Raw genomic sequence first — 16065 nt, forward strand, 5'->3', positions numbered from 1 at the left:
GGCAGCAGTGGGATTTGAATGGGCATGTCTCTAAACATTAGAAAAAAGCAAGGATTCTTTCAACAGTCTTTATCTGAACTGAAAACTGGAAAATCATGCAAATACAAAAGAAGATTAAATCACATGCTAATTTGCATGTTAGCAAAATCATAAGAATAAGTACAAAAACATTTCAAGATCTCATAATACTGGCAGCAGTGGGTTTAAAGCATATGCTAATTTTGCATGTTAGCATAATTATAAGAATAAGATAAAAAGGTTTAAAAGAACTCATACTAGTGGCATTTGAACCCACAAGTCTGTTAAAATTTAGGTAAGTCTCTAAACAATAGGAACAATCAATGATTCTTTCAACTGTCTTTTCCAAAACAGAAATGCACACACTCATGGAAATACAAAATACTCAGAATTAGATCAAAGGGTTCTCAAAACCTCATAATACTGGCAGCAGTGGGATTTGAACCCACGCCTCCGAAGAGACTGGAGCCTTAATCCAGCGCCTTAGACCGCTCGGCCATGCTACCTAATGCATCATTAAAAGAGCTTCCTTAGAATAAGTTTAGTGTATCTGACTACATTTTAAACTTGTGCATTGTGGAAAATGGATAGGTCTCTAAACAAAAAGGAAAAAGCAATGATTCTATCTTTTGTCTTTTCCAAAAAAGCAAAGCACGCACTCATACAAAAATATGCTAATTTTTCTATTAGCAAAATCATAAATATAAGCTGAAAAGGTTTTCAAAACCTCAATATGTTGGCAGCAGTGGGATTTGAACCCACGCCTCCAAAGAGACTGAAGCCTAAATCCAGCGCCTTAGACCACTCGGCCATGCTACCTTAAACAGCATGGTTAATTAAGCTTCCTTAGAGAAAGTGAAGTACATTTGACAACATTTAAAATTAGTACATTTTGGAAAATGGGCATGTCTCTAAACATTAGGCAAAAACAAAGATTCTATCAACGGTCTTTATCTTAACTGAAAACTGCTAAATCATACAAATACAAAAGAAGATTATATCACATGCTAATTTGCATGCTAGCAAAATCATAAGAATAAGTACAAAAACATTTCAAGATCTCATTATACTGGCAGCAGTGAGATTAAAGCATATGCTAATTTTGCATGTTAGCATAATTATAAGAATGAGATAAAAAGGTTTAAAAGAACTCATACTAGTGGCAGCAGTGGGATTTGAACTCACAAGTCTGTTGGTATATGGGTAAGTCTCTTAACAATAGGAAAAATCAATGATTCTTTCAACTGTCTTTTCCTAAACAGAAATTAACACACTCATGAAAATACAAAATCATAAGAATTAGATCAAAGGGTTCTCAAAACCTCATAATAATGGCAGCAGTGGGATTTGAATGGGCATGTCTCTAAACATTAGAAAAAAGCAAGGATTCTTTCAACAGTCTTTATCTGAACTGAAAACTGGAAAATCATGCAAATACAAAAGAAGATTAAATCACACGCTAATTTGCATGTTAGCAAAATCATAAGAATAAGTACAAAAACATTTCAAGATCTCATAATACTGGCAGCAGTGGGTTTAAAGCATATGCTAATTTTGCATGTTAGCATAATTATAAGAATAAGATAAAAAGGTTTAAAAGAACTCATACTAGTGGCATTTGAAACCACAAGTCTGTTAAAATTTAGGTAAGTCTCTAAACAATAGGAACAATCAATGATTCTTTCAACTGTCTTTTCCAAAACAGAAATGCACACACTCATGAAAATACAAAATCATAAGAATTAGATCAAAGGGTTCTCAAAACCTCATAATAATGGCAGCAGTGGGATTTGAATGGGCATGTCTCTAAACATTAGAAAAAAGCAAGGATTCTTTCAACAGTCTTTATCTGAACTGAAAACTGGAAAATCATGCAAATACAAAAGAAGATTAAATCACACGCTAATTTGCATGTTAGCAAAATCATAAGAATAAGTACAAAAACATTTCAAGATCTCATTATACTGGCAGCAGTGAGATTAAAGCATATGCTAATTTTGCATGTTAGCATAATTATAAGAATGAGATAAAAAGGTTTAAAAGAACTCATACTAGTGGCAGCAGTGGGATTTGAACTCACAAGTCTGTTGGTATATGGGTAAGTCTCTTAACAATAGGAAAAATCAATGATTCTTTCAACAGTCTTTTCCTAAACAGAAATTAACACACTCATGAAAATACAAAATCATAAGAATTAGATCAAAGGGTTCTCAAAACCTCATAATACTGGCAGCAGTGGGATTTGAACCCACGCCTCCGAAGAGACTGGAGCCTTAATCCAGCGCCTTAAACCGCTCGGCCATGCTACCTAATGCATCATTAAAAGAGCTTCCTTAGAGTAAGTTTAGTGTATCTGACTACATTTTAAACTTGTGCATTGTGGAAAATGGATAGGTCTCTAAACAAAAAGGAAAAAGCAATGATTCTATCTTTTGTCTTTTCCAAAAAAGCAAAGCACGCACTCATACAAAAATATGCTAATTTTTCTATTAGCAAAATCATAAATATAAGCTGGAAAGGTTTTCAAAACCTCAATATGTTGGCAGCAGTGGGATTTGAACCCACGCCTCCAAAGAGACTGAAGCCTAAATCCAGCGCCTTAGACCACTCGGCCATGCTACCTTAAACAGCATGGTTAATTAAGCTTCCTTAGAGAAAGTGAAGTACATTTGACAACATTTAAAATTAGTACATTTTGGAAAATGGGCATGTCTCTAAACATTAGGCAAAAACAAAGATTCTATCAACGGTCTTTATCTTAACTGAAAACTGCTAAATCATACAAATACAAAAGAAGATTATATCACATGCTAATTTGCATGCTAGCAAAATCATAAGAATAAGTACAAAAACATTTCAAGATCTCATTATACTGGCAGCAGTGAGATTAAAGCATATGCTAATTTTGCATGTTAGCATAATTATAAGAATGAGATAAAAAGGTTTAAAAGAACTCATACTAGTGGCATTTGAACTCACAAGTCTGTTGGAATATGGGTACGTCTCTTAACAATAGGAAAAATCAATGATTCTTTCAACTGTCTTTTCCTAAACAGAAATTAACACACTCATGAAAATACAAAATCATAAGAATTAGATCAAAGGGTTCTCAAAACCTCATAATAATGGCAGCAGTGGGATTTGAATGGGCATGTCTCTAAACATTAGAAAAAAGCAAGGATTCTTTCAACAGTCTTTATCTGAACTGAAAACTGCAAAATCATGCAAATACAAAAGAAGATTAAATCACATGCTAATTTGCATGTTAGCAAAATCATAAGAATAAGTACAAAAACATTTCAAGATCTCATAATACTGGCAGCAGTGGGTTTAAAGCATATGCTAATTTTGCATGTTAGCATAATTATAAGAATAAGATAAAAAGGTTTAAAAGAACTCATACTAGTGGCATTTGAACCCACAAGTCTGTTAAAATTTAGGTAAGTCTCTAAACAATAGGAACAATCAATGATTCTTTCAACCGTCTTTTCCAAAACAAAAATGCACACACTCATGGAAATACAAAATACTCAGAATTAGATCAAAGGGTTCTCAAAACCTCATAATACTGGCAGCAGTGGGATTTTAACCCACACCTCCGAAGAGACTGGAGCCTTAATCCAGCGACTTAGACCGCTCGGCCATGCTACCTAATGCATCATTAAAAGAGCTTCCTTAGAGTAAGTTTAGTGTATCTGACTACATTTTAAACTTGTGCATTGTGGAAAATGGATAGGTCTCTAAACAAAAAGGAAAAAGCAATGATTCTATCTTTTGTCTTTTCCAAAAAAGCAAAGCACGCACTCATACAAAAATATGCTAATTTTTTCTATTAGCAAAATCATAAATATAAGCTGAAAAGGTTTTCAAAACCTCAATATGTTGGCAGCAGTGGGATTTGAACCCACGTCTCCAAAGAGACTGTAGCCTAAATCCAGCGCCTTAGACCACTCGGCCATGCTACCTTAAACAGCATGGTTAATTAAGCTTCCTTAGAGAAAGTGAAGTACATTTGACAACATTTAAAATTAGTACATTTTGGAAAATGGGCATGTCTCTAAACATTAGGCAAAAACAAAGATTCTATCAACGGTCTTTATCTTAACTGAAAACTGCTAAATCATACAAATACAAAAGAAGATTATATCACATGCTAATTTGCATGCTAGCAAAATCATAAGAATAAGTACAAAAACATTTCAAGATCTCATTATACTGGCAGCAGTGAGATTAAAGCATATGCTAATTTTGCATGTTAGCATAATTATAAGAATGAGATAAAAAGGTTTAAAAGAACTCATACTAGTGGCAGCAGTGGGATTTGAACTCACAAGTCTGTTGGTATATGGGTAAGTCTCTTAACAATAGGAAAAATCAATGATTCTTTCAACTGTCTTTTCCTAAACAGAAATTAACACACTCATGAAAATACAAAATCATAAGAATTAGATCAAATGGTTCTCAAAACCTCATAATAATGGCAGCAGTGGGATTTGAATGGGCATGTCTCTAAACATTAGAAAAAAGCAAGGATTCTTTCAACAGTCTTTATCTGAACTGAAAACTGGAAAATCATGCAAATACAAAAGAAGATTAAATAACACGCTAATTTGCATGTTAGCAAAATCATAAGAATAAGTACAAAAACATTTCAAGATCTCATAATACTGGCAGCAGTGGGTTTAAAGCATATGCTAATTTTGCATGTTAGCATAATTATAAGAATAAGATAAAAAGGTTTAAAAGAACTCATACTAGTGGCATTTGAAACCACAAGTCTGTTAAAATTTAGGTAAGTCTCTAAACAATAGGAACAATCAATGATTCTTTCAACTGTCTTTTCCAAAACAGAAATGCACACACTCATGGAAATACAAAATACTCAGAATTAGATCAAAGGGTTCTCAAAACCTCATAATACTGGCAGCAGTGGGATTTGAACCCACGCCTCCGAAGAGACTGGAGCCTTAATCCAGCGCCTTAAACCGCTCGGCCATGCTACCTAATGCATCATTAAAAGAGCTTCCTTAGAGTAAGTTTAGTGTATCTGACTACATTTTAAACTTGTGCATTGTGGAAAATGGATAGGTCTCTAAACAAAAAGGAAAAAGCAATGATTCTATCTTTTGTCTTTTCCAAAAAAGCAAAGCACGCACTCATACAAAAATATGCTAATTTTTCTATTAGCAAAATCATAAATATAAGCTGGAAAGGTTTTCAAAACCTCAATATGTTGGCAGCAGTGGGATTTGAACCCACGCCTCCAAAGAGACTGAAGCCTAAATCCAGCGCCTTAGACCACTCGGCCATGCTACCTTAAACAGCATGGTTAATTAAGCTTCCTTAGAGAAAGTGAAGTACATTTGACAACATTTAAAATTAGTACATTTTGGAAAATGGGCATGTCTCTAAACATTAGGCAAAAACAAAGATTCTATCAACGGTCTTTATCTTAACTGAAAACTGCTAAATCATACAAATACAAAAGAAGATTATATCACATGCTAATTTGCATGCTAGCAAAATCATAAGAATAAGTACAAAAACATTTCAAGATCTCATTATACTGGCAGCAGTGAGATTAAAGCATATGCTAATTTTGCATGTTAGCATAATTATAAGAATGAGATAAAAAGGTTTAAAAGAACTCATACTAGTGGCATTTGAACTCACAAGTCTGTTGGAATATGGGTACGTCTCTTAACAATAGGAAAAATCAATGATTCTTTCAACTGTCTTTTCCTAAACAGAAATTAACACACTCATGAAAATACAAAATCATAAGAATTAGATCAAAGGGTTCTCAAAACCTCATAATAATGGCAGCAGTGGGATTTGAATGGGCATGTCTCTAAACATTAGAAAAAAGCAAGGATTCTTTCAACAGTCTTTATCTGAACTGAAAACTGCAAAATCATGCAAATACAAAAGAAGATTAAATCACATGCTAATTTGCATGTTAGCAAAATCATAAGAATAAGTACAAAAACATTTCAAGATCTCATAATACTGGCAGCAGTGGGTTTAAAGCATATGCTAATTTTGCATGTTAGCATAATTATAAGAATAAGATAAAAAGGTTTAAAAGAACTCATACTAGTGGCATTTGAACCCACAAGTCTGTTAAAATTTAGGTAAGTCTCTAAACAATAGGAACAATCAATGATTCTTTCAACTGTCTTTTCCAAAACAAAAATGCACACACTCATGGAAATACAAAATACTCAGAATTAGATCAAAGGGTTCTCAAAACCTCATAATACTGGCAGCAGTGGGATTTTAACCCACACCTCCGAAGAGACTGGAGCCTTAATCCAGCGCCTTAGACCGCTCGGCCATGCTACCTAATGCATCATTAAAAGAGCTTCCTTAGAGTAAGTTTAGTGTATCTGACTACATTTTAAACTTGTGCATTGTGGAAAATGGATAGGTCTGTAAACAAAAAGGAAAAAGCAATGATTCTATCTTTTGTCTTTTCCAAAAAAGCAAAGCACGCACTCATACAAAAATATGCTAATTTTTTCTATTAGCAAAATCATAAATATAAGCTGAAAAGGTTTTCAAAACCTCAATATGTTGGCAGCAGTGGGATTTGAACCCACGTCTCCAAAGAGACTGAAGCCTAAATCCAGCGCCTTAGACCACTCGGCCATGCTACCTTAAACAGCATGGTTAATTAAGCTTCCTTAGAGAAAGTGAAGTACATTTGACAACATTTAAAATTAGTACATTTTGGAAAATGGGCATGTCTCTAAACATTAGGCAAAAACAAAGATTCTATCAACGGTCTTTATCTTAACTGAAAACTGCTAAATCATACAAATACAAAAGAAGATTATATCACATGCTAATTTGCATGCTAGCAAAATCATAAGAATAAGTACAAAAACATTTCAAGATCTCATTATACTGGCAGCAGTGAGATTAAAGCATATGCTAATTTTGCATGTTAGCATAATTATAAGAATGAGATAAAAAGGTTTAAAAGAACTCATACTAGTGGCATTTGAACTCACAAGTCTGTTGGAATATGGGTAAGTCTCTTAACAATAGGAAAAATCAGAGATTCTTTCAACTGTCTCTTCCTAAACAGAAATTAACACACTCATGAAAATACAAAATCATAAGAATTAGATCAAAGGGTTCTCAAAACCTCATAATAATGGCAGCAGTGGGATTTGAATGGGCATGTCTCTAAACATTAGAAAAAAGCAAGGATTCTTTCAACAGTCTTTATCTGAACTGAAAACTGCAAAATCATGCAAATACAAAAGAAGATTAAATCACATGCTAATTTGCATGTTAGCAAAATCATAAGAATAAGTACAAAAACATTTCAAGATCTCATAATACTGGCAGCAGTGGGTTTAAAGCATATGCTAATTTTGCATGTTAGCATAATTATAAGAATAAGATAAAAAGGTTTAAAAGAACTCATACTAGTGGCATTTGAACCCACAAGTCTGTTAAAATTTAGGTAAGTCTCTAAACAATAGGAACAATCAATGATTATTTCAACTGTCTTTTCCAAAACAAAAATGCACACACTCATGGAAATACAAAATACTCAGAATTAGATCAAAGGGTTCTCAAAACCTCATAATACTGGCAGCAGTGGGATTTTAACCCACACCTCCGAAGAGACTGGAGCCTTAATCCAGCGCCTTAGACCGCTCGGCCATGCTACCTAATGCATCATTAAAAGAGCTTCCTTAGAGTAAGTTTAGTGTATCTGACTACATTTTAAACTTGTGCATTGTGGAAAATGGATAGGTCTGTAAACAAAAAGGAAAAAGCAATGATTCTATCTTTTGTCTTTTCCAAAAAAGCAAAGCACGCACTCATACAAAAATATGCTAATTTTTTCTATTAGCAAAATCATAAATATAAGCTGAAAAGGTTTTCAAAACCTCAATATGTTGGCAGCAGTGGGATTTGAACCCACGTCTCCAAAGAGACTGAAGCCTAAATCCAGCGCCTTAGACCACTCGGCCATGCTACTTTAAACAGCATGGTTAATTAAGCTTCCTTAGAGAAAGTGAAGTACATTTGACAACATTTAAAATTAGTACATTTTGGAAAATGGGCATGTCTCTAAACATTAGGCAAAAACAAAGATTCTATCAACGGTCTTTATCTTAACTGAAAACTGCTAAATCATACAAATACAAAAGAAGATTATATCACATGCTAATTTGCATGCTAGCAAAATCATAAGAATAAGTACAAAAACATTTCAAGATCTCATTATACTGGCAGCAGTGAGATTAAAGCATATGCTAATTTTGCATGTTAGCATAATTATAAGAATGAGATAAAAAGGTTTAAAAGAACTCATACTAGTGGCATTTGAACTCACAAGTCTGTTGGAATATGGGTAAGTCTCTTAACAATAGGAAAAATCAGAGATTCTTTCAACTGTCTCTTCCTAAACAGAAATTAACACACTCATGAAAATACAAAATCATAAGAATTAGATCAAAGGGTTCTCAAAACCTCATAATAATGGCAGCAGTGGGATTTGAATGGGCATGTCTCTAAACATTAGAAAAAAGCAAGGATTCTTTCAACAGTCTTTATCTGAACTGAAAACTGGAAAATCATGCAAATACAAAAGAAGATTAAATCACATGCTAATTTGCATGTTAGCAAAATCATAAGAATAAGTACAAAAACATTTCAAGATCTCATAATACTGGCAGCAGTGGGTTTAAAGCATATGCTAATTTTGCATGTTAGCATAATTATAAGAATAAGATAAAAAGGTTTAAAAGAACTCATACTAGTGGCATTTGAACCCACAAGTCTGTTAAAATTTAGGTAAGTCTCTAAACAATAGGAACAATCAATGATTCTTTCAACTGTCTTTTCCAAAACAGAAATGCACACACTCATGGAAATACAAAATACTCAGAATTAGATCAAAGGGTTCTCAAAACCTCATAATACTGGCAGCAGTGGGATTTGAACCCACGCCTCCGAAGAGACTGGAGCCTTAATCCAGCGCCTTAAACCGCTCGGCCATGCTACCTAATGCATCATTAAAAGAGCTTCCTTAGAGTAAGTTTAGTGTATCTGACTACATTTTAAACTTGTGCATTGTGGAAAATGGATAGGTCTCTAAACAAAAAGGAAAAAGCAATGATTCTATCTTTTGTCTTTTCCAAAAAAGCAAAGCACGCACTCATACAAAAATATGCTAATTTTTCTATTAGCAAAATCATAAATATAAGCTGGAAAGGTTTTCAAAACCTCAATATGTTGGCAGCAGTGGGATTTGAACCCACGCCTCCAAAGAGACTGAAGCCTAAATCCAGCGCCTTAGACCACTCGGCCATGCTACCTTAAACAGCATGGTTAATTAAGCTTCCTTAGAGAAAGTGAAGTACATTTGACAACATTTAAAATTAGTACATTTTGGAAAATGGGCATGTCTCTAAACATTAGGCAAAAACAAAGATTCTATCAACGGTCTTTATCTTAACTGAAAACTGCTAAATCATACAAATACAAAAGAAGATTATATCACATGCTAATTTGCATGTCTCTTAACAATAGGAAAAATCAATGATTCTTTCAACTGTCTCTTTCTAAACAGAAATTAACACACTCATGAAAATACAAAATCGTAAGAATTAGATCAAAGGGTTCTCAAAACCTCATAATAATGGCAGCAGTGGGATTTGAATGGGCATGTCTCTAAACATTAGAAAAAAGCAAGGATTCTTTCAACAGTCTTTATCTGAACTGAAAAATGCAAAATCATGCAAATACAAAAGAAGATTAAATCACATGCTAATTTGCATGCTAGCAAAATCATAAGAATAAGTACAAAAACATTTCAATATCTCATAATACTGGCAGCAGTGGGTTTAAAGCATATGCTAATTTTGCATGTTAGCATAATTATAAGAATAAGATAAAAAGGTTTAAAAGAACTCATACTAGTGGCATTTGAACCCACAAGTCTGTTAAAATTTAGGTAAGTCTCTAAACTAAAGTCTAAAACTGTCTTTTCCAAAACAGAAATGCACACACTCATGGAAATACAAAATATGGAAAATGGGCATGTCTCTAAACATTAGGCAAAAACAAAGATTCTATCAACGGTCTTTATCTTAACTGAAACTGCTAAATCATACAAATACAAAAGAAGATTATATCACATGCTAATTTGCATGCTAGCAAAATCATAAGAATAAGTACAAAAACATTTCAAGATCTTATAATACTGGTAGCAGTGAGATTAAAGCATATGCTAATTTTGCATGTTAGCATAATTATAAGAATGAGATAAAAAGGTTTAAAAGAACTCATACTAGTGGCAGCAGTGGGATTTGAACTCACAAGTCTGTTGGAATATGGGTAAGTCTCTTAACAATAGGAAAAATCAATGATTCTTTCAACTCTCTTTTCCTAAACAGAAATTAACACACTCATGAAAATACAAAATCATAAGAATTAGATCAAAGGGTTCTCAAAACCTCATAATAATGGCAGCAGTGGGATTTGAATGGGCATGTCTCTAAACATTAGAAAAAAGCAAGGATTCTATCAACGGTCTTTATCTGAACTGAAAACTGCAAAATCATGCAAATACAAAAGAAGATTAAATCACATGCTAATTTGCATGTTAGCAAAATCATAAGAATAAGTACAAAAACATTTCAAGATCTCATAATACTGGCAGCAGTGCGTTTAAAGCATATGCTAATTTTGCATGTTAGCATAATTATAAGAATAAGATAAAAAGGTTTAAAAGAACTCATACTAGTGGCATTTGAACCCACAAGTCTGTTAAAATTTAGGTAAGTCTCTAAACAATAGGAACAATCAATGATTCTTTCAACTGTCTTTTCCAAAACAGAAATGCACACACTCATGGAAATACAAAATACTCAGAATTAGATCAAAGGGTTCTCAAAACCTCATAATAATGGCAGCAGTGGGATTTGAATGGGCATGTCTCTAAACATTAGAAAAAAGCAAGGATTCTTTCAACAGTCTTTATCTGAACTGAAAACTGCAAAATCATGCAAATACAAAAGAAGATTAAATCACATGCTAATTTGCATGCTAGCAAAATCATAAGAATAAGTACAAAAACATTTCAAGATCTCATAATACTGGCAGCAGTGGGTTTAAAGCATATGCTAATTTTGCATGTTAGCATAATTATAAGAATGAGATAAAAAGGTTTAAAAGAACTCATACTAGTGGCAGCAGTGGGATTTGAACTCACAAGTCTGTTGGAATATGGGTAAGTCTCTTAACAATAGGAAAAATCAATGATTCTTTCAACTGTCTTTTCCTAAACAGAAGTTAACACACTCATGAAAATACAAAATCATAAGAATTAGATCAAAGGGTTCTCAAAACCTCATAATAATGGCAGCAGTGGGATTTGAATGGGCATGTCTCTAAACATTAGAAAAAAGCAAGGATTCTATCAACAGTCTTTATCTGAACTGAAAACTGCAAAATCATGCAAATACAAAAGAAGATTAAATCACATGCTAATTTGCATGTTAGCAAAATCATAAGAATAAGTACAAAAACATTTCAAGATCTCATAATACTGGCAGCAGTGGGTTTAAAGCATATGCTAATTTTGCATGTTAGCATAATTATAAGAATAAGATAAAAAGGTTTAAAAGAACTCATACTAGTGGCATTTGAACCCACAAGTCTGTTAAAATTTAGGTAAGTCTCTAAACAATAGGAACAATCAATGATTCTTTCAACTGTCTTTTCCAAAACAGAAATGCACACACTCATGGAAATACAAAATCCTCAGAATTAGATCAAAGGGTTCTCAAAACCTCATAATACTGGCAGCAGTGGGATTTGAACCCACGCCTCCGAAGAGACTGGAGCCTTAATCCAGCGCCTTAGACCGCTCGGCCATGCTACCTAATGCTTCATTAAAAGAGCTTCCTGAGAGTAAGTTTAGTGTATCTGACTACATTTTAAACTTGTGCATTGTGGAAAATGGATAGGTCTCTAAACAAAAAGGAAAAAGCAATGATTCTATCTTTTGTCTTTTCCAAAAAAGCAAAGCACGCACTCATACAAAAATATGCTAATTTTTCTGTTAGCAAAATCATAAATATAAGCTGAAAAGGTTTTCAAAACCTCAATATGTTGGCAGCAGTGGGATTTGAACCCACGCCTCCAAAGAGACTGGAGCCTAAATCCAGCGCCTTAGACCACTCGGCCATGCTACCTTAAACAGCATGGATAATTAAGCTTCCTTAGAGAAAGTGAAGTACATTTGACAACATTTAAAATTAGTACATTTTGGAAAATGGGCATGTCTCTAAACATTAGGCAAAAACAAAGATTCTATCAACGGTCTTTATCTTAACTGAAAACTGCTAAATCATACAAATACAAAAGAAAATTATATCACATGCTAATTTGCATGCTAGCAAAATCATAAGAATAAGTACAAAAACATTTCAAGATCTCATAATACTGGCAGCAGTGAGATTAAAGCATATGCTAATTTTGCATGTTAGCATAATTATAAGAATGAGATAAAAAGGTTTAAAAGAACTCATACTAGTGGCATTTGAACTCACAAGTCTGTTGGAATATGGGTAAGTCTCTTAACAATAGGAAAAATCAATGATTCTTTCAACTGTCTTTTCCTAAACAGAAACTAACACACTCATGAAAATACAAAATCATAAGAATTAGATCAAAGGGTTCTCAAAACCTCATAATAATGGCAGCAGTGGGATTTGAATGGGCATGTCTCTAAACATTAGAAAAAAGCAAGGATTCTTTCAACAGTCTTTATCTGAACTGAAAACTAGAAAATCATGCAAATACAAAAGAAGATTAAATCACATGCTAATTTGCATGTTAGCAAAATCATAAGAATAAGTACAAAAACATTTCAAGATCTCATAATACTGGCAGCAGTGGGTTTAAAGCATATGCTAATTTTGCATGTTAGCATAATTATAAGAATAAGATAAAAAGGTTTAAAAGAACTCATACTAGTGGCATTTGAACCCACAAGTCTGTTAAAATTTAGGTAAGTCTCTAAACAATAGGAACAATCAATGATTCTTTCAACTGTCTTTTCCAAAACAAAAATGCACACACTCATGGAAATACAAAATACTCAGAATTAGATCAAAGGGTTCTCAAAACCTCATAATACTGGCAGCAGTGGGATTTTAACCCACACCTCCGAAGAGACTGGAGCCTTAATCCAGCGCCTTAGACCGCTCGGCCATGCTACCTAATGCATCATTAAAAGAGCTTCCTTAGAGTAAGTTTAGTGTATCTGACTACATTTTAAACTTGTGCATTGTGGAAAATGGATAGGTCTCTAAACAAAAAGGAACAAGCAATGATTCTATCTTTTGTCTTTTCCAAAAAAGCAAAGCACGCACTCATACAAAAATATGCTAATTTTTCTATTAGCAAAATCATAAATATAAGCTGAAAAGGTTTTCAAAACCTCAATATGTTGGCAGCAGTGGGATTTGGACCCACGCCTCCAAAGAGACTGGAGCCTAAATCCAGCGCCTTAGACCACTCGGCCATGCTACCTTAAACAGCATGGTTAATTAAGCTTCCTTAGAGAAAGTGAAGTACATTTGACAACATTTAAAATTAGTACATTTTGGAAAATGGGCATGTCTCTAAACATTAGGCAAAAACAAAGATTCTATCAACGGTCTTTATCTTAACTGAAAACTGCTAAATCATACAAATACAAAAGAAGATTATATCACATGCTAATTTGCATGCTAGCAAAATCATAAGAATAAGTACAAAAACATTTCAAGATCTCATAATACTGGCAGCAGTGAGATTAAAGCATATGCTAATTTTGCATGTTAGCATAATTATAAGAATGAGATAAAAAGGTTTAAAAGAACTCATACTAGTGGCAGCAGTGGGATTTGAACTCACAAGTCTGTTGGAATATGGGTAAGTCTCTTAACAATAGGAAAAATCAATGATTCTTTCAACTGTCTTTTCCTAAACAGAAACTAACACACTCATGAAAATACAAAATCATTAGAATTAGATCAAAGGGTTCTCAAAACCTCATAATAATGGCAGCAGTGGGATTTGAATGGGCATGTCTCTAAACATTAGAAAAAAGCAAGGATTCTTTCAACAGTCTTTATCTGAACTGAAAACTAGAAAATCATGCAAATACAAAAGAAGATTAAATCACATGCTAATTTGCATGTTAGCAAAATCATAAGAATAAGTACAAAAACATTTCAAGATCTCATAATACTGGCAGCAGTGGGTTTAAAGCATATGCTAATTTTGCATGTTAGCATAATTATAAGAATAAGATAAAAAGGTTTAAAAGAACTCATACTAGTGGCATTTGAACCCACAAGTCTGTTAAAATTTAGGTAAGTCTCTAAACTAAGGTCTAAAACTGTCTTTTCCAAAACAGAAATGCACACACTCATGGAAATACAAAATCCTCAGAATTAGATCAAAGGGTTCTCAAAACCTCATAATACTGGCAGCAGTGGGATTTGAACCCACGCCTCCGAAGAGACTGGAGTTTTAATCCAGCGCCTTAGACCACTCGGCCATGCTACCTTAAACAGCATGGTTAATTAAGCTTCCTTAGAGAAAGTGAAGTACATTTGACAACATTTAAAATTAGTACATTTTGGAAAATGGGCATGTCTCTAAACATTAGGCAAAAACAAAGATTCTATCAACGGTCTTTATCTTAACTGAAAACTGCTAAATCATACAAATACAAAAGAAGATTATATCACATGCTAATTTGCATGCTAGCAAAATCATAAGAATAAGTACAAAAACATTTCAAGATCTCATAATACTGGCAGCAGTGAGATTAAAGCATATGCTAATTTTGCATGTTAGCATAATTATAAGAATGAGATAAAAAGGTTTAAAAGAACTCATACTAGTGGCAGCAGTGGGATTTGAACTCACAAGTCTGTTGGAATATGGGTATGTCTCTTAACAATAGGAAAAATCAATGATTCTTTCAACTGTCTTTTCCTAAACAGAAATTAACACACTCATGAAAATACAAAATCATAAGAATTAGATCAAAGGGTTCTCAAAACCTCATAATAATGGCAGCAGTGGGATTTGAATGGGCATGTCTCTAAACATTAGAAAAAAGCAAGGATTCTTTCAACAGTCTTTATCTGAACTGAAAACTGGAAAATCATGCAAATACAAAAGAAGATTAAATCACATGCTAATTTGCATGTTAGCAAAATCATAAGAATAAGTACAAAAACATTTCAAGATCTCATAATACTGGCAGCAGTGGGTTTAAAGCATATGCTAATTTTGCATGTTAGCATAATTATAAGAATAAGATAAAAAGGTTTAAAAGAACTCATACTAGTGGCATTTGAACCCACAAGTCTGTTCAAATTTAGGTAAGTCTCTAAACTAAAGTCTAAAACTGTCTTTTCCAAAACAGAAATGAACACACTCATGGAAATACAAAATCCTCAGAATTAGATCAAAGGGTTCTCAAAACCTCATAATACTGGCAGCAGTGGGATTTGAACCCACGCCTCCGAAGAGACTGGAGTCTTAATCCAGCGCCTTAGACCACTCGGCCATGCTACCTAATGCATCATTAAAAGAGCTTCCTGAGAGTAAGTTTAGTGTATCTGACTACATTTTAAACTTGTGCATTGTGGAAAATGGATAGGTCTCTAAACAAAAAGGAAAAAGCAATGATTCTATCTTTTGTCTTTTCCAAAAAAGCAAAGCACGCACTCATACAAAAATATGCTAATTTTTCTATTAGCAAAATCATAAATATAAGCTGAAAAGGTTTTCAAAACCTCAATATGTTGGCAGCAGTGGGATTTGAACCCACGCCTCCACCAAAGAGACTGGAGCCTAAATCCAGCGCCTTAGACCACTCGGCCATGCTACCTTAAACAGCATGGTTAGTTAAGCTTCCTTATAGAAAGTGAAGTACATTTGACAACATTTAAAATTAGTACATTTTGGAAAATGGGCATGTCTCTAAACATTAGGCAAAAACAAAGA

General features: G+C 33.6%; 8 non-coding genes across 8 annotated transcripts; all 8 read right to left on the bottom strand.

Moving 5' to 3' along the window:
* Positions 1 to 442: 442 nt before the first annotated feature.
* TRNAL-AAG (transfer RNA leucine (anticodon AAG)) lies at positions 443 to 524 on the bottom strand. Its single transcript has one exon. It is a non-coding gene; the product is annotated as a tRNA-Leu (tRNA).
* Positions 525 to 2245: 1721 nt separating this feature from the next.
* On the bottom strand, positions 2246 to 2327 carry TRNAL-AAG (transfer RNA leucine (anticodon AAG)). The gene has a single exon. It is a non-coding gene; the product is annotated as a tRNA-Leu (tRNA).
* A 2612-nt stretch (positions 2328 to 4939) lies between these two features.
* TRNAL-AAG (transfer RNA leucine (anticodon AAG)) lies at positions 4940 to 5021 on the bottom strand. Its single transcript has one exon. It is a non-coding gene; the product is annotated as a tRNA-Leu (tRNA).
* A 3946-nt stretch (positions 5022 to 8967) lies between these two features.
* On the bottom strand, positions 8968 to 9049 carry TRNAL-AAG (transfer RNA leucine (anticodon AAG)). The gene has a single exon. It is a non-coding gene; the product is annotated as a tRNA-Leu (tRNA).
* Positions 9050 to 11850: 2801 nt separating this feature from the next.
* TRNAL-AAG (transfer RNA leucine (anticodon AAG)) lies at positions 11851 to 11932 on the bottom strand. Its single transcript has one exon. It is a non-coding gene; the product is annotated as a tRNA-Leu (tRNA).
* Positions 11933 to 12163: 231 nt separating this feature from the next.
* Positions 12164 to 12245, bottom strand: TRNAL-UAG (transfer RNA leucine (anticodon UAG)). The gene has a single exon. It is a non-coding gene; the product is annotated as a tRNA-Leu (tRNA).
* Positions 12246 to 14528: 2283 nt separating this feature from the next.
* TRNAF-AAA (transfer RNA phenylalanine (anticodon AAA)) lies at positions 14529 to 14610 on the bottom strand. The gene has a single exon. It is a non-coding gene; the product is annotated as a tRNA-Phe (tRNA).
* Positions 14611 to 15551: 941 nt separating this feature from the next.
* TRNAL-AAG (transfer RNA leucine (anticodon AAG)) lies at positions 15552 to 15633 on the bottom strand. Its single transcript has one exon. It is a non-coding gene; the product is annotated as a tRNA-Leu (tRNA).
* Between the last annotated feature and the right edge of the window lie 432 nt (positions 15634 to 16065).

This window comes from Ranitomeya variabilis, chromosome 5, assembly GCF_051348905.1.
Source record: "Ranitomeya variabilis isolate aRanVar5 chromosome 5, aRanVar5.hap1, whole genome shotgun sequence".
In the NCBI taxonomy this organism is placed as follows: Eukaryota; Metazoa; Chordata; class Amphibia; order Anura; family Dendrobatidae; genus Ranitomeya; species Ranitomeya variabilis.